The sequence below is a fragment of the Triticum aestivum genome, chromosome 7A (assembly GCF_018294505.1).
Source record: "Triticum aestivum cultivar Chinese Spring chromosome 7A, IWGSC CS RefSeq v2.1, whole genome shotgun sequence".
In the NCBI taxonomy this organism is placed as follows: domain Eukaryota; kingdom Viridiplantae; phylum Streptophyta; class Magnoliopsida; order Poales; family Poaceae; genus Triticum; species Triticum aestivum.
Genome location: NC_057812.1, coordinates 252,936,327 through 252,955,504, shown reverse-complemented (window position 1 = coordinate 252,955,504; position 19,178 = coordinate 252,936,327). Strand labels below are relative to the sequence as shown.

Here is a 19,178-nt window from a genome sequence, read left to right as displayed (position 1 = left end):
GATCTAGCGTAGCAAATGGCATCGAAAAATGGACAAGCCATGAAAACATCATGCTAGCTATCTTACGATCATGCAAAGCAATATGACAATAAATGCTCAAGTCATGTATATGATGATGATGGAATTTGCATGGCAATATATCTCAGAATGGCTATGGAAATGCCATGATAGGTAGGTATGGTGGCTGTTTTGAGGAAGATATAAGGAGGTTTATGTGTGATAGAGTGTATTTTATCACGGGGTTTGGATGCATCGGCGAAGTTTGAACCAACTCTCGAGGTGAGAAAGGGCAATGCACGGTACCGAAGAGGCTAGCAATGATGGAAGGGGGATAGTGCGTATAATCCATGGACTCAACATTAGTCATAAAGAACTCACATACTTATTGCAAAAATCTATTAGTCATTGAAACAAAGTACTACACGCATGCTCCTAGGGGGATAGATTGGTAGGAAAAGACCATCGCTCGTCCCCGACCGCCACTCATAAGGAAGACAATCAATAAACACCTCATGCTCCGACTTCATTACATAACGGTTCACCATACGTGCATGCTACGGGACTTGCAGACCTCAACACAAGTATTTCTCAATTTCACAATTACCCGACTAACATGACTCTAATATCACCATCCTTATATCGCAAAACTATTGCAAGGAATCAAACATATCATATTCAGCGATCTACAAGTTTATGTAGGATTTTATGACTAACCATGTGAATGACCAGTTCCTGTCATCTCTCTAAATAGATATCAGTGAAGCATGAGAGTTTAATTCTTTCTACAAAAGATATGCCCATGCTCTAACAAATATAAGTGAAGCAAAAGAGCATTCTACAAATGGCGGTTGTCTATGTAAAGAGAAACATGCAATCCAAACTTCAAATGATATAAGTGAAGCACATGAAGCATTCTATAAAGCCATACTCAAAAGATATAAGTGAAGTGCAAAGAGCATTCCATAAATCAACCAAGGACCATCTCATACCATCATGGTGCATAAAAAGAAAAAATAAAAACCCAAATGCAAAAGATGCTCCAAGACTTGCACATATCGCATGAACGAAACGAATCCGAAAACATACCGATACTTGTTGAAGAAAGCGGGGATGCCTCCCCAGCATCCCCAAGCTTAGACGCTTGAGTCTCCTTGAATATTTACTTGGGGTGCCTCGGGCATCCCCAAGCTTGAGCTCTTTCCTCTCTTCCTTCTTCTCAGATCGAAACCTTCTCAATCATCGAACACTTCATCCACAAAAAACTTCAACAGAAAACTCGGTAAGATCCGTTAGTATAATAAAGCAAATCACTACTCTAAGTACTGTTGCAAACCAATTCATATTTTGTTTTTTCATTGTTTCTACTGTAATATAACTTTTTCATGGCTTAATCCACTGATATAAATTGATAGTTTCATCAAAACAAGCAAACTATGCATCAAAAACAGAATCTGTCTAAAACAGAACAGTCTGTAACAACCTGAACATTCACCATACTTATGATACTTGAAAAATTCTACCAAAATTAAGAAAAATAAAAAAAAATTATAGGAAGACAGTGCAAAAAGAATCAGAACCATTTGACGTCCCAGCTAAAAATATAAAATCGCGCACTACAGCCAAAGTTTCTGTCCTGCACCATACAAACTATCAAACAAATGTAAACATCCTAAAGGCAAACCTTGGCACATTATTTTTATTTCTAAACTTTATAAAAGCACACAACAGAAATAAATGACTCTATAAAACTTCCGGGTTGTCTCCCTGGCAGCGCTTTATTTAAAGCCATTAAGCTAGGCATATAGTGCTCAAGTAATGAATCCACCCGGATCCCAAGGTATATCAAAGCCAATTTTAATTAGCAATGATTTGTAATTTAGTAGTGAGCACAAAGTAACATATATCATATAATGACAAAGTCTAACTCTCTTCCTATGCATCGGCATGTCATAAAAGAACAATTCATGCACACAAAGTAAAGGCCAATGCAGAGTATAAACAGTTTCTTGCGATTTTATCATATTGGAAACATAGAGAGGTGGAGATATAGTTCCTCTCTCATAATAATTGCAAGTAGGAGCAGCAAGCACATGCATATTATATTCATCAAAATCATCATGTGCAACGGTAAAAGGCAACCCATCAATATAATCCTTAATAAGTGCAAACTTCTCCGATATAGTGTAGTCGGGAGAATTCAAAAAGATAATAGGACTATCATGCGTGGGTGCAATAGCAACAATTTCATGTTTAACATAAGGAACTATAGCAAGTTCATCTCCATAATCATAATTCATATTGGCATCTTGGCCACAAGCATAGCAAGCATCATCAAAAAGGGACATTTCAAAAGAATCTATAACATCCCAAATTTTCAATTTGGAATGTTATACATTAGATCATAAATGCATATCATATTTTATTTTGCATTTTGGTTGATCCTAGAAATTCTACGCAACTCAATGACCCACGGAGAGAGTTGAGGATTTCGTTATTTTCATATTTGAGTTTTCTCAAATTTTGAGAATAGGATCATTTGATTTTATTTATTTTATCATCAATTATTTCTATTACAAAAATATGAGAGAGGGAATAAAATGACTTTCCCAAAATAAAGAAATATTGAGGATTTAATAATAAAATCAAATAAGATTTTATTTCGGAGTTTTTCGGTGTTTTATTTGAATTTAGGAAAAATGTGCGTTTTTCAAAATTGCATTTATGTCCCAAATAAATGTTCACCTTGTGCGGCTTGATTTTAGAAGCCCGTGAAAATTTATTTCGGAATTTTTGGAGTCCGTTAAGTATTTCTTTTTATTTTTCTTCTGTGTGTAATTATTTAAAAAAACGAACAGACCTATGGGTCGTGTCCTATCCGGACTCCGGCCCGACTCGCCCTTTATAAGCCGGCCCACCCCAGGTCGAACCCTAGCCCCAGCCGCCCGACCCGCCCCAGCCGCCCGACCCCGCCGCCGCCGCCGCCGCCTCGCCGCCCGTGCCGCCGCCTGCGCCGCCGTCGCCCGCCACCGCGCCGCCGCCCGCCGCCCCGCCGGACGCCGCCGCCGTCGATCCCATCGCCCGAGGTTCGCGTGCCTCGAAATCCGTGCCGTCGGTTTTTTTTAAAAACCGATCAGTTTTCGTCGGTTTTTTTAGATTCGGTTTTTTTAAATAGATCGGTTTTTCCGGTTTATTTAAGTAGCGAGCGTTCGTCTGTTCGTTTGTTCCGACGAACGTTCGTCGTTTTTCTTTTTCTCGGATTAAATTTGCGATTTTTCTGATCGCGATTCCTGATCCGATTTTCGTTTTACTATAACTTTTCGCTCGTTTATCGGAATCAGGTGATTCAAGCGCCTAGAGTTTCGTCTCGAAACCCTCTATCCGTTTAACCAACTTAAACAAGATTTTCCTACTGTAAAATTTGCCCTAGATCCAGATTAGTAGAACGAAGTTGTTTTCTTTCGCTGTTTGACTTTCATTGCTTCGTTCGATTTGATTCTTTTTGCCAACCGGAGTTCTTAAGTTGAACCTTCTGGTTAGATCTCTTATTTGAGTTTTACTCGTGCATTAGATGAGTACTTGTTGTATGCTTGTTTGTTTGTGATAGAGTACCCGGAGTGCGGCGCTTATTACTTCGAATCTCTAGGTTTCCCGGATCATCAGCAAGGCAAGTAACACTTTGATCATACCTTTTCTACTACCCAGTTTTATTGCATTAGATCAATCCTCACACATTGCATGGTTAGGATCTAACTAAATTGTGGGATGGGAAGTAGATGAGGTAGTACCTATTACCTGTTTATTATCAAACCTTTGGGAGTTACTTCCATGTTTGCTTATTATGCCATGCTATGTTAGTAGACGTGGATTGGGTGAGTGATATCCATGACAGATGTGAGTTTGGTTAATTAATGGTTTATCTAAGGTGGCAACTTAAACACACATCTGGGTGGATTGAGGCACCTGGGTATTCCAGGACTTGCCTGTTTTCTTTTGGACCGCCACCCAGGCTCAAAGGGATCATGAGACTATTCATACTAGAAACTTCCGTGTGCAGCACAAGCTATTATGGGCTCCAGCATAGTTGACTAAGTCATGCGAACTCTTACAGTGGTAGACTAGCAGATGTAGGGGATGTAGGTGGTACGGTCTACCGGATCGTAAGGTCCTAGCGCTTCTGAAAGACTATGTCTCGGTCATCCGTCTTCGCAAACACCATGTAGTGCGAGAAACCAAACGGAGGCGATCGAGTCTTGTGGGGAAAAGTGCGCAAACCTTTGCAGAGTGTAATAAACTAATTATGGTTAGCCGTGTCCCCGGTTATGGACATCTTGAGTATCTAGTACCTGGATTCTCATGTGGGTTATGTTTAATGATGATGCTTAATTGGGATTGAGAATGCTGTCAAACATTCTCAATGTTTAACAACTACCATGATAGTTAAATAAATTTTATTCCTTTGTAGTAGGGAAAAATTGGCTTTACGCAAAACTGTAACCATAGAGCTTTCCACCAGCCAAATATGCATATAGTATAGATGTTTCATTCCATTACTCTCTATGTGTTACATTGCCAGCATATTCCATGTGCTGACCCGTTTCGGGCTGCAACGTTAATGTTGCAGACTTTTCAGACGATGATTAAGGAGTTTTTAGGGTCGTGGTTCTATACTCAGTGATGCCGTTGGAGTTGATGGACTCACTTATCTTCCAAGCCTTCCGCTTTTATCATTATTTGATGACCTTAAGCCATATTTATTGTAATAAGTTCTCTTTTGAGACACTCGATGTAATAAGTGTGTGATTGCTACTCTGCTATAAATCCTCCGAGTACTGTGTGGTGTCGGCATTACTGATCCAGGGATGACATCGGAGCACAGAGATCAGACTGTTTGAGGTCTGGTCGCTACAGAGATGGTATCAGAGCACACGCTGACTGTAGGACACGACCACTAAGCTAAAAGACCTAGATCACTATCCATTCTCTTCTCTTCTGACTTCTCATCTTTTCTACTCTTTAGGATGGTGGATGCAAGGAACAAGTTCACGCAACCGGATGAAGATACACCCTTTGGACATCACTTGAAGGAAGTCACTAGATACCTAAACATAGGAGTACCAAGCTTCACCGGAACCTACAACACCACTTTACCTGAAGAAGAGCGCTGGATGATTCAAGTTCAAGTTCCAGGAAGGACGTTCATGCCAGTCACTGAGCCCATAGAGTTTTCTTTTGATGCACCAACTTGGAATCTAGGAAAGAGCATGGCAGCTCACATCGCCATGGGACGCATTGGAGAAGTCTACCGCAATGATCTCAAGGATACTATCTACCAGATTTGTGGGCGCCGAGATGAACACTGGGAGATGATCAGCACCAGGAAGGATAGATCAATCGCAACTTTTATCCAGGAGCTAAACCAGCACATTCGACGACAGGAGAACCAGGTGTGCGTGGACATGATAGATCTGAAGAAGGCTAAGACTAGAATCAAGGAACTAGAGGAAGAACTCAAGGCTACACGTGAAGATTATGAAGAGGAAATTGAAGTATTGGTGGAGAAGAATGACGACCTGATCAAGAAGATTGGAATATTTATGGGAGGCCCTACACCAGTAGATGAAGACGAAGAACCCAAGGAGATTAGCCTGGAAGACTACATCATCATCGATGGCACCGACTCGGATCCAGATAGTAGCGATGATGACTATGTTGATGAAGCTGGAGCAGATATCATGGAGTCTGCAACCGAAGAATATTTCTAGTAGACCACCTCATCAGTAGTAGTCCACCATGTAAATATAGTAGTCCGAGCACTTTTGCGATAGATAGATCGATTGTATGCCCTTGTTTGATTGAATGAAGTGAATTGTTTGCTTTTGCCTCATGTGTATATGGGTAGTGTTTTCTCTTTAGACCCCCTCTATTCTTACATCTCATCTTTTCTAAACCCCTCAGATGCCTCCGAGACGTGACCCCGGATTTGCCTTTCCACCGGAGCTCACCCAGTTGATCCAGCAGCAGAACACATTGATGCAGTTGCTAGTCCAAAATCAGAATCAGGTGAACAACAACAACAACCCACCACCACCACCACCACCTGTTGACCACTTAGCCCGTTTTCTTAGGCTGAATCCGCCGGTGTTTTCCAGTAGCACCAAGCCGATAGTAGCAGATGACTGGCTCCGCAAGACAGCTAGGGAATTGACCACAGCAGGATGCACAGATGCGGAGAAGGTGAAGTTTGCCGCACATCAGCTAGAAGGACCCGCAACATCATGGTGGGAGAATTTCACCGCCACTTTCCCAGTCGACACTGTCACATGGGACCAGTTTCAGCAGGCTTTTCGTACTGCCCATGTTTCAGCAGGAGCTATGGCCATGAAGAAGCGTGAGTTTCGCAACTTGCGCCAAGGAGGACGGACAGTTGGCCAGTATGTGGAGGATTTTAGTAAGTTAGCACGTTATGCACCAGATGACGTCGCTACGGATGCAGCTAAGCAGGAGAAGTTTCTAGAAGGACTGAATGATGAGTTGAGCATGCAGTTGATGGTAGCAACCTTCAACAACTACCAGGAGTTCGTAGATCGTGCTTTTATGATTGAAGGGAAGCAGCAGCAAATTGAGAATCGCAAGAGGAAGTATGGACAAGGAAAGTACAATTTAGGAGCTCAGCAGAAGCCACGTTTTACCCCTAGACTGGAAGGACATTTTCAGCATACCCATGGAGGAGGTAGCTTGCACAATCACAATGGCACCAAGAATGGAAATGGCAATGGAGGAAGTAACGGCCAGAATCGCACCAACCCATCAACCCCAGCCAAGAAGGACCTAAGCCAAGTCACTTGCTTTAAGTGTCAGAAGACCGGACATTATGCCAATGAATGTCCTGAAGGCCAAAATGGCAATGGAAGTTCTGGGAAGAAGTCGAACCCTTTCAATAGGGGACAGGTGAACCACGTTAGCGTGGAGGAGTTTGAAGCTCAGCCCGATGCAGTAATAGGTAAGTTTTTGGTTAAGTCATTTACTGCACTCGTTCTTTTTGATACTGGTGCATCACATTCATACATCTCAAGGGGATTTGTGGATAAGTATAACCTATCAACCCAAGCCCTTAGGTCACCCATGTTAGTAACCTCGCCTGGAGCAGAGTATGTGGCTAGTCTATGGTGTGATCGGTTACCATTAAGGATTGGTAACTATGTTTTTCCCTCAGACCTAATAGTATTGGAATCCCAAGGATTGGATGTGATATTAGGCATGGATTGGTTATCAAAGTACGAAGGGAATATTGAATGTGCTAGTAAGTCAATTTTGCTTACCACCCCAGAAGGGAGAAGGATCAAGTATGTATCCCGGCATGTGCCAAAGAGGACTCAAGTGAATTGCCTAACAGGAGTTGTGCAGGAGGAAGTACTAGTGGTAAGGGATTTCCCTGAAGTATTTCCAGAGGAGTTGCCAGGCATGCCACCGGATAGAGATATTGAGTTTTTGATTGAGCTATTGCCAGGCACATGGCCAATATCAAAGAGACCATATAGGATGCTAGCAAAGGATTTGGTGGAAATTAAGAAGTAGGTTAAGGAGTTACTGGATAAGGGATATATTCGCCCAAGTTTTTCGCCTTGGGGATCGCCAGTACTACTAGTGGAGAAGAAAGATGGATCGTTAAGGATGGTTGTTGATTATCGAGGATTGAATGAAGTAACGATCAAAAACAAGTACCCACTACCAATGATCAACGATCTGTTTGATCGATTGCAAGGAGATAAGGTATTTTCCAAGATCGATCTGCGATCAGGATACCACCAGTTGAAGATTCGAGAACAGGATATTCCGAAGACAGCTTTTACCACCAGGTATGGGCTGTATGAGTATACCGTTATGTCATTCGGTCTGACTAACGCACCTGCCTATTTTATAACATGATGAACAAAGTGTTTATGGAGTTCTTGGATAAGTTCGTCGTAGTGTTCATTGATGATATCCTGGTTTATTCGAAGAATGAAGAGGAGCATAAGGAACATTTGCGACTAGTACTTGAGAAGCTCAGAGAACATCAATTATATGCCAAGTTCAACAAATGTGAGTTTTGGTTGAAGGAAGTAGGATTCCTCGGACACGTTATATCCGGAGAAGGAATAGCAGTAGATCCCGCTAAAGTTGATACCGTGACCAAATGGGAAGCACCGACCATGGTTGGAGAGATCCGGAGTTTTCTTGGACTCGCAGGATACTACCGGAGATTTATTGAGAATTTCTCAAAGATTGCGAAGCCTATGACTGAGTTGTTGAAAAAAGATACCAAGTTCATATGGACGGAGGAATGTGAGGCTAGTTTCCAGGAGTTGAAGAAACGCTTGGTTACCTCACCAGTGTTGATTTTGCCAGACCAGACCAAAGATTATGAGGTGTATTGCGACGCTTCACGTCGAGGACTTGGAGCAGTGCTTATGCAGGAAGGGAGAGTTGTTTCATATGCCTCAAGACAACTGAAGCCTCATGAGTTGAATTATGCCACGCATGATTTGGAGTTAGCAGCCGTAGTGCATGCTTTGAAAACATGGAGACATTTTCTGATTGGAAATCATTGTGAGGTGTACACGGATCATAAGAGTTTGAAGTACATTTTCACACAGAAGGAGTTTAATCTCAGACAAAGGAGATGGTTGGAGCTCATCAAGGATTATGATATGAGATTGCATTATCACCCCGGAAAGGCTAATGTAGTAGCTGACGCATTAAGCCGTAAGAGCCATGTCAATACATTAATGACGGGAGAAATACCCAAGGAGTTAGCAGAAAATCTTTGTGAACTATGTGCGGAAATAGTTCCGAGAGGCTATGTAGCTGCATTGGAGATTCAGTCAACTTTAATGGATAGAATCAGGGAAGCTCAGAAAACTGACAAAGAGGAGAAACTGAGCAAAGGAAAAGCTAAAGGATTTCGTGAGGATGAGCACGATACCCTATGGTTTGAAGACCGCGTTTACGTGCCCAATGACCCGGAGATCAGGAAGTTGATAATGCAAGAGGCACACGACCCACCGTATTCAATTCACCCAGGAAATACCAAGATGTACTTGGATCTGAAGGATATTTTCTGGTGTACCGGAATGAAGAAGGATATTGCGGAGTATGTAGCAGTTTGTGATGTATGTCAGAGAGTAAAGGCAGAGCATCAGAAGCCAGCAGGATTGTTACAACCATTGCCGATACCCGAATGGAAGTGGGATAAGCTAGGCATGGATTTTATCATGGGATTACCCAGGACTCGTTCAGGCTATGACTCGATTTGGGTTGTAGTCGATCGATTGACGAAAGTAGCTCATTTCATCCCAATAAAGACCACTTACACCAGTGCTAAGTTGGCAAAGATATACATGACCAGGATCGTATGTTTGCATGGAGTTCCAAGGAGTATCGTATCAGATAGAGGAACCCAGTTTACCTCAAAGTTCTGTAAGTAGTTGCACGAAACTTTGGGTACCAGGCTAGAGTTCAGCACAGCTTTTCATCCATAGACAGATCGACAGACCAAGAGAGTAAATCAGATTTTGGAGGATATGCTGAGAGCTTGTGCGCTAGATTATGGATCTAGTTGGGACGACAATTTGCCATATGCAGAGTTCTCTTACAACAACAGTTACCAAACCAGTTTAAAGATGGCCCCTTTCGAAGCCTTGTACGGAAGGAGGTGCAGGACACCGTTATCATGGGATGAAGTTGGAGACCGCCAGTTGTTTGGACCTGACCTGATTAAAGAGTTTGAACAGAAGGTGAAGTTGATTCGCGATAGGCTCAAGGTAGCCCAGTCCAGAAAGAAAAGTTATGTAGATTCTAAATGCAAGGAGACAGTTTACGAAGTCGGAGATAGAGCTTATCTTCGAGTATCTCCACTTCGGGGAACAAAGCGTTTTGGAGTTAAAGGGAAGTTAGCACCATGATTTGTAGGACCATATCGAGTTTTGGAGCATATGGGAGAAGTGGCCTACAAGTTGGAATTGCCCGAAGGATTGTCAGGAGTTCATGATGTGTTCCACGTTTCTCAGTTAAAGAAATGTCACACGGAGATGGCTGACATACCGTTGAGAGACACAGTGCCTTTGGAAACTATTCAGTTGGATAACGATTTGACGTACAAGGAGAAACCAATTAAGATTCTCGAGTTTGCCAGTCGAGTCACTCGCAGCAAGGTTATCAAGTTTTGCAAAGTTCACTGGAGCCACCACACAGAGGATGAAGCCACCTGGGAACGAGAGGAAGATTTCCTCAAGGACCACCCTCACCTATTTTCTAGCCAACCCGAATCTCGAGGGCGAGATTCATCTTAAGGGGGGTAGGTTTGTAACATCCCAAATTTTCAATTTGGAATGTTATACATTAGATCATAAATGCATATCATATTTTATTTTGCATTTTGGTTGATCCTAGAAATTCTACGCAACTCAATGACCCACGGAGAGAGTTGGGGATTTCGTTATTTTCATATTTGAGTTTTCTCAAATTTTGAGAATAGGATCATTTGATTTTATTTATTTTATTATCAATTATTTCTATTACAAAAATATGAGAGAGGGAATAAAATGACTTTCCCAAAATAAAGAAATATTGAGGATTTAATAATGAAATCAAATAAGATTTTATTTCGGAGTTTTTCGGTGTTTTATTTGAATTTAGGAAAAATGTGCGTTTTTCAAAATTGCATTTAGGTCCCAAATAAATGTTCACCTTGTGCGGCTTGATTTTAGAAGCCCGTGAAATTTTATTTCGGAATTTTTGGAGTCCGTTTAGTATTTCTTTTATTTTTCTTCTGCGTGTAATTATTTTAAAAAAACGAACCAACCTACGGGTCGTGTCCTATCCGGACTCTGGCCCGACTCGCCCTTTATAAGCCGGCCCACCCCAGGCCGAACCCTAGCCCCAGCCGCCAGACCCCGCCGCCGCCGGCGCCGCCTCGCCGCCCGTGCCACCGCCTGCGTGCCGCCGCCGCGCCGCGCCCCGCCTCCGTCGCCCGCCACCGCGCCGCCGCCTGCCGCCCCGCCGGACGCCACCGCCTTCGATCCCGCCGCCCGAGGTTCGCCGCGCCTCGAAATCAGTGTCGTTGGTTTTTTTTAAAACTAATCGGTTTTCGTTGGTTTTTTTAGATTCGGTTTTTTTTAAATAGATCGGTTTTCCCGGTTTATTTAAGTAGCGAGCGTTCGTCTGTTCGTTCGTTCCGACGAACGTTCGTCATTTTTCTTTTTCTCGGATTAAATCCGCGATTTTTCTGATCGCGATTCCTGATCCGATTTTCGTTTTAGTATAACTTTTCGCTCGTTTATCGGAATCAGACGATTCAAGCGCCTAGAGTTTCGTCTCGAAACCCTCTATCTGTTTAACCAACTTAAACAAGATTTTGCTACTGTAAAATTTTCCCTAGATCCAGATTAGTAGAACGAAGTTGTTTTCTTTCGTTGTTTGACTTTCGTTGCTTCATTCGATTTGATTCTTTTTGCCAACCGGAGTTCTTAAGTTGAACCTTCTGGTTAGATCTCTTATTTGAGTTTTACCCGTGCATTAGATGAGTACTTATTGTATGCTTGTTTGTTTGCGATAGAGTACCCGGAGTGCGGCGCTTGTTACTTCGAATCTCTAGGTTCCCGGATCATCAGCAAGGAAAGTAACACTTCGATCATACCTTTTCTACTACCCAGTTTTATTGCATTAGATCAATCCTCACATATTGCATGGTTAGGATCTAACTAAATTGTGGGATGGGAAGTAGATGAGGTAGTACCTAGTACCTGTTTATTATCAAACCTTTGGGAGTTACTTCTACGTTTGCTTATTATGCCATGCTATGCTAGTAGACGTGGATTGGGTGAGTGATATCCATGACAGATGTGAGTTTGGTTAATTAATGGTTTATCTAAGGTGGCAACTTAAACACACATCTGGGTGGATTGAGGCACCTGGGTATTCCAGGACTTGCCTGTTTTCTTTTGGACCACCACCCAGGCTCAAAGGGATCATGAGACTATTCATACTAGAAACTTCCGTGTGCAGCCACAAGCTATTATGGGCTCTAGCATAGTTGACTAAGTCGTGCGAACTCTTACAATGGTAGACTAGCAGATGTAGGGGATGTAGGTGGTATGGTCTACCCGATCGTAAGGTGCTAGCGCTTCTGAAAGACTATGCCTCGGTCATCCGTCTTCTCAAACACCATGTAGTGCAAGAAACCAAACGGAGGCGATCGAGTCTTTTGGGGAAAAGTGCGCAAACCTCTACAGAGTGTAATAAACTAATCATGGTTAGCAGTGTCCCCGGTTATGGACATCTTGAGTATCTAGTACCTGGATTATCATGTGAATCTCAACATGTTACTCTAAATTAATTTTGTTGGGCTATGTTTAATGATGATGCTTAATTGGGATTGAGAATGCTGTCAACCATTCTCAATGTTTAACAACTACCATGATAGTTAAATAAATTTTATTCCTTTGTAGTAGGGATAAATTGGCTTTATGCAAAACTGTAACCATAGAGCTTTCCACCAGCCAAATATGCATATAGTATAGCTGTTTCATTCCATTACTCTCTATGTGTTACATTGCCAGCATATTCCATGTGCTGACCCGTTTCGGGCTGCAACGTTAATGTTGTAGACTTTTTAGACGATGATTAAGGAGTTTTTAGGGTCGTGGTTCTATACTCAGTGATGCCGTTGGAGTTGATGGACTCACTTATCTTCCAAGCCTTCCGCTGTTATCGTTATTAGATGGCCTTAAGCCATATTTATTGTAATAAGTTCTCTTTTGAGACACTCGATGTAATAAGTGTGTGATTGCTACTCTGCTATAAATCCTCCGAGTATTGTGTGGTGTCAGCATTACTGATCCAGGGATGACACCGGAGCACAGAGATCAGACTGTTTGAGGTCTGGTCGCTACAGAATCAATGGGATCATAATAGTCATCATAGCAATCATCCTTCGGTAAGCACGAAGGGGAATTAAACGATGTATGAGTTGAAGAGTTACTCTCATTAGAAGGTGGGCATGGGTAGCTAATCCGCTCTTCCTCCTTTTGTTCTTCGCTCTCCTCATCATCTTTTTCATCCAATGAGCTCACAGTTTCATCAATTTCTTCTTCCATAGACTCCTGGAAAATATTAGTCTCTTCTTGGACAGCGGAGTAGTTCTCAATATATGGTTTAACATAAGCATTAGAAGCATAATTATCATAGCAATATTTAAATATGGAAAAAATTTCAGATTTGTGAAGAGTAGCATCATATTTTTCAATCAAAGAAGCAATTTCAAAAGCACCCTTAAAAGCAACAAATTCTTCAATTTGTTGAACATCATAGTAATTATAAACACCCTTAACATATGAAGATACGATTCCATTATCACTAAACTCACATTGATAGGGAAGGTGTTTCTTAGGGCTTTCAGAACAACAAGTAAAATCATATATTTCACACAAATTCCAAGCATAGCATTGCAAACGTTGAATTTGACCCCGTAATAGTTTACCTTTTTCAGATATACGGTGTTGCGCATAACGAGCATGCTCATCTAAAGATTTGCCCTCAACTAAGCTAGTTGGGGTTTCGGCACGAGCACAAAGGGATCGAAGATGATCCAAGTAATAAGCTTCAGCAGTGTGATAGATTTTGAGTGGTTCTTCAACCATTGGTTCAGTAGGTACAACTAATTTTTTTTGGTATTTTGCTTTTCCTACCCATAACTAAAGATAGAAAACAACTAAGAACAGCAAATAAAAATTACTTAGTGATAAAGCAAACAAGCACACACGAGAATATTCACCCCACGCTATTGCTCCCCGGCAACGGCGCCAGAAAAAGGTCTTGATAACCCACAAGTATAGGGGATCGCAATAGTTTTCGATAAGTAAGAGTGTCGAACCCAACGATGAGCTAAAGGTAGAACAAATATTCCCTCAAGTTCTATTGACAACCGATACAACTCTACGCACGCTTGACGTTCGCTTTACCTAGAACAAGTATGAAACTAGAAGTACTTTGTAGGTGTTGTTGAATAGGTTTGCAAGATAATAAAGAGTACGTAAATAAAAAAGTAGGGGCTGTTTAGATTAAGAAACAATAAAGTAAATATAGCGAGTGTGGAAAAGTGGTGGTAGGAGTTGCGGAATTGCCCCTAAGCAATTGACTACTTTACTAGACCAATAGCAAGTATTATGTGGGAGAGGCCACTGCTAGCATGTCATCCCTGACTTGGAATTCTATGCATTTATGATTGGAACTGTTAGCAAGAATCCGCAACTACTAATGTTCATTAAGGTAAAACCCAACCATAGCATTAAGATATATTGGTCCCCCTTCAATCCCGTATGCATCAATTTCTATGCTAGGTTGAAGCTTCTGTCACTCTTGCCCTCCAATACATAGTCCTATCAACATACAACTAACCCTATGGTGTGAACCACGTGTGCGCTCATATCACTACACCACAACACCAATGCAATGGCATGTAATCTGCCGGGAGAAACCCCTTAAGAGGGCAGATAAACTGCCGGGAGAGCAATTCTCCTGGCAGATAGAACTGCCACAAGAACGGCTGCCGGGAATTACTTCTCCCGACAGTTATACTGCCCCCACACATTTATTTGCCGGCAGTTTATTTTCTCCCGGCAAATTTGCCGTGGCGTATAAACTACATTTAGTGGCAATGTAACTGTCGGCGCAAGCTTGTTTACCCGGCAATTCATATGCCATCACATTGATTTCACTAGCAAAAGCAAATTGAGCTGGGCAACAAATCGCTAATTTAATATGCATTCATTTTTCCAGGCAATCAAGACAAATGACACTATTTCATAATTCACATATGGACCTCATCATAAAACTTAACTTCATTCAATGAAATTAACGACCAAATACATATGTTCCTAGAAACGCCCATATATAAGGGTGTTGTGCAACAAAAGGAAAATTAAATATGTTTTTGGATTCGACATGACCAAAATGAGCATATAGTGTTCTATGCTAAACTAGCAACCAAAATTAGCTTTCCCCATGGTTGTAATGTTCCCAACAACACGAGGCCCAAATCATTCAAAATGCTTATAGTTTATTGCTTTAACTTCCGCTAGCCTCTCACTCTTGTGCTTCAGCATTGTCTTCTCTTCCTTTTTCCATTCTATTTCCTGAAAAGAGAAATTTTTGGCACATTAGAATTTACACATCAGATGTAAGTAGATTGCCGTTTGTTTTCCTTCTCATCGTTGCCTTTTGTTTTCATTCTGAAACATCATCTAAATGTTCCAAATAAAATATGGTCAGGTTCATAGTTTTACATGTTGAAGGGGGCAAACTAATACGAAGTCATGACAGCATGGCAAAACTTGGAACCCAAATTTGGCCATATTCATTTTATTTTTAAAAGTGCTTCACAAGCATGAATGGTAGATGTGCACATGTGTACAGAATGTCACCCCCATTTGTCAAGCCATATTTTTGGACTCAGACTAGAACAAAAATAAAAAATGAGTAAACAAGTTCAGGTTGGATATATGACTTACCTAGTGTACTCTCTGCCTCCATTCAAACTTCTCCTTCTAGCATCTTGTAGCCTTTGCTCAGCTGATAATTACTTGCCCTGACATAATACATGGAACATATAAGAATCCATGCTTCATGTTATTCTTAAGAAACAGTAACTTATTGAGTAAAAACTAGATTGAAGACCCCAACCTTATAAAATCAGCATGTACTAACAATTAAACTCTAGAAGAGTACTCCACTTTCAGTCTGTCTTAGCAGCAAAATGAAAGGAGACATAAATAAGTTCTCTAGCTAGTTATTTTTCTTCCATGTAACAGTATATGTGCATGATGACAGTTGAACTAGATGATATCACATCGATCGACCAATGGGAATAAACATCACAATACAAAAATCTTTTTACCCAAAGCTTGCTTGTAAAACTCCTACAACGTTTTAATGATTTAGTATTCAGTTGTAGCATCCGCTTGTTTAGCACCAAAAGATTATTGAACTCCCTATACTGATAAGACTTAATAAAAACATGTGTGCAGTCATTTAGAAGTATCCACTGCGGCACTGCCATAGTGCATAGATCATTTAGAAGTTTTCACTGGCAGAGAGCATATCTACAGTCCTTTACGTACAATATAAATCGAAACTACAAACATTCCCTGGTGCTTCCTATCAAGATGTCTAAATATGAAAATGATAAAATGTTCTGAAGAACTGTTCTTACTCGATTAAATGGAGAAATATTTAAGGAGTGATTACCCTGAGTTCAAGCATTACAAAATACTAGATGTTTCCTTTCACACAAACAACACATGTCCAAGCATAATGTGTATATAAGTATGAAAGATAGATCATAGTAGCTGATAGCACAGGCAAGCGACATAGATAACCATTGTTTCATATGCACGCTCAAAAGAATCAAGTAAGCAAAAGTAGTTTGATTTTCACATCTCAAGTTTTGATGTGATAACTCAAGAACATTTAGTCCTGAGCCATGACACTAAGGCGTTGAACTTCACAAATTTGTGCAAAATACTACAATGTTGAGATCCTGGAATGATTAATTTCCCCATGACCACAAAAAGTAGTAACTCATAACCAAATCTATATCTAACACAACACACATACATTAGTCACGTTTATCTATAGAAGATTTTTTTTCCAGGAGATACTCCTAATAGTGCAAATAGCAATTACAACGCTAAATCGACAAATTTACTGTAATAACTGATAAGGATGATCCTTGAAGGATGTAAGTGTGACCGCCAGAAGAACATCAAATCACGTACAAGTTTTCGGACTTGTGCAATTTAGGGAAGCACCTTCTCAAGCACAGGATCAAGGGATAGAACACAAATGATATCAAGATCTTGTAGAAGCTTCTCAAAATATCTAATTTCCTGTGACAATGTAGTTACTGCAATGCTTGTGAAGTTGAAAAGTATACACAAACTACTATCTATTAGATGGCATGAAAGTTTAAGCATAATTTTTGGTACCGATGTGAACTTGTTCTTTATATAATATATGGTTATATCACATTCAGACAACAACTTTCACAGTACATAAATAATAAACTTCATATCAGAGAACTAACACTTTTGCAAGTTCAAATCTTTAAACTCTAGAAGCAGTACTCCACTTTCAGTCTATATTTGTAGCAAACACAGAAGAGACAGAAAGAGATTCTCTATCTGATTGCTTTTCTTACATGTACAAGTATATGTGCGTGATAACGAGTGAACTAAATGATCTGACATCAATCGATCAATGGAGATAAACAAGGGTACTTGTTCATTCCAACTACATGTTCATTAGTCAAAGTTCATTTTCTTTTAACATCCAGAATTAGCACAAAGAGCACTTAATCATAGTAAATGGAAGAATACCCATTGGCACCAAGAATTAGAGTTGTGAAGAGCATCTTCATTGGTACATTCAAGCACAAGTTTGAGAGAAAAAAACTGTTACCTCAGTATTGAACTCCTATGAAACAATTAGCTAGATGGTAAATCAGGGCAGGAAAAGTAGCTACTTTTGTAGAGAAATTTTTAATATCAAATCCACACTCATGTCTATAAATTTAGCTCTTTCAGATGGTGGCACCAAAAACTTTATAGAGCGCTACATTCCCCTACTACTATAGTACATAATTTTTTGAATTTGGATTAGCAGTCCGCCCAGACTCCAGAGCAAATACAAGTCATTGATTTGTTCCATAAAATGAATATCCACCGTTCATCAGTACCTTGCCCAAGAGATCTAATGGTTGACATTTCTTAGATTCGCAATGTACGGGCAAGCGCCAAAACGACTCCAGGACCTTTCTGGAATCCTGACGGTTCCAAATGGGCCCACTGGTGAAACTCTGCTATTCAAGATCTTTTGTGGCTATGATCGGGAAACAACGATGACTAGAGTAACCTTCTTCTATAAACAACTAGCTTGTACAGAGCACTAATCGTTTGTATCTACCAATTTTTGAAGCAGCAACTTGCCAATCCTTTGGACGGGATTTAACACTCAACAGCATACATACTACTCCCGTCTGAAAATAAATGTTGCTCAAATAAACAGATGAGTGAGTGAAGAACACGTGCATAGCTCGTGCCTTTGACTAGTATACACAGTCTTCAGTTGCGCAATGTCTGAACCTGAATAAATAAAGACCGATCCATGTACTAAGAAGGATGGATACAAGCAAATGAAGTAGGCACATATACTTGCATATTAAGATAACAAAACGAAATATACACTAACCTGGGCTGAAACCCTTTACTAATCACGAGCACCAGGAATTCCTCGAACAAACCAACCACTGCTAGAACCAGTCTCCAATCCTTTCACTAATAGCACCTGCATCAATTTGGTAGGAAAAGGAAAAAAACAATAAGGAACACGCTCAGTAGTAACTCGCTGGAAGGGAAAAATCTGCCTTCGTACGGAGAACTGGACAATGAGTACCATGATTTCTCATCGAGCAGAGAAGAAAAGATTAACAACCTTGGTAAGGAAGATCTCACCTGCATCAGGTTTCCACCAAGATGGATCTGAGGAAAGTATTGTACCAGCACAGTAGAGATGGGACACCACGCTCGCCGTTGGCGGGGAGGAAGCTGTGGTGGGGGCCTATGCTCGTCGGCGTGATGGACTGTAAAGAAGAGATGGAGGCGACCGGCATCGTCGACCAGTTCTGGTGGTGGTGTCGAAGGGAGGGAGGCAACGACGACCTCGTACACCATAGGCGTATCGAGGGAGGCGACGCCGAGATCCAAGCACCGCCGCCATAGATCCCGATGGGGTCGCACAGGTCAACCAAAGGGGGGAGGTGGAGGGCGTGGTCAACGGCAGAGGGGGCGGCGGCGGTGGTCGAGGAGGAGGTCTAGGGAGGGGCCGATTTGGGGGAGAACAGGTCATGTGGTGGCTCTAATTCTCCTCTTTTTTTGAGCGGTGGCTATAATTCTTTTGAGTGGAAATGTCCCGCGCTCTCCCACGCCAGCGCGCGTTTGGGCCAAATATTATTTTGGACTCGCGCCACAGGCAGGCCCGACAGATAGTGGGTCATAATTCAGTTCTCCCGGCAATTTTCATGACCTAAGATGTGGACATTATTATTGGCAGTGTGCATGCCCTTGCTAATTAACTTCTACCGG

General features: G+C 41.3%; 1 long non-coding RNA gene across 1 annotated transcript; it reads right to left on the bottom strand.

Moving 5' to 3' along the window:
• Positions 1-14,861: 14,861 nt before the first annotated feature.
• LOC123151915 (uncharacterized) lies at positions 14,862-18,977 on the bottom strand. Its single transcript, XR_006475916.1, has 4 exons — positions 18,549-18,977; positions 18,286-18,381; positions 15,549-18,179; positions 14,862-15,173 (listed from the first exon to the last, which is right to left on the bottom strand). It is a non-coding gene; the product is annotated as an uncharacterized lncRNA (long non-coding RNA).
• Between the last annotated feature and the right edge of the window lie 201 nt (positions 18,978-19,178).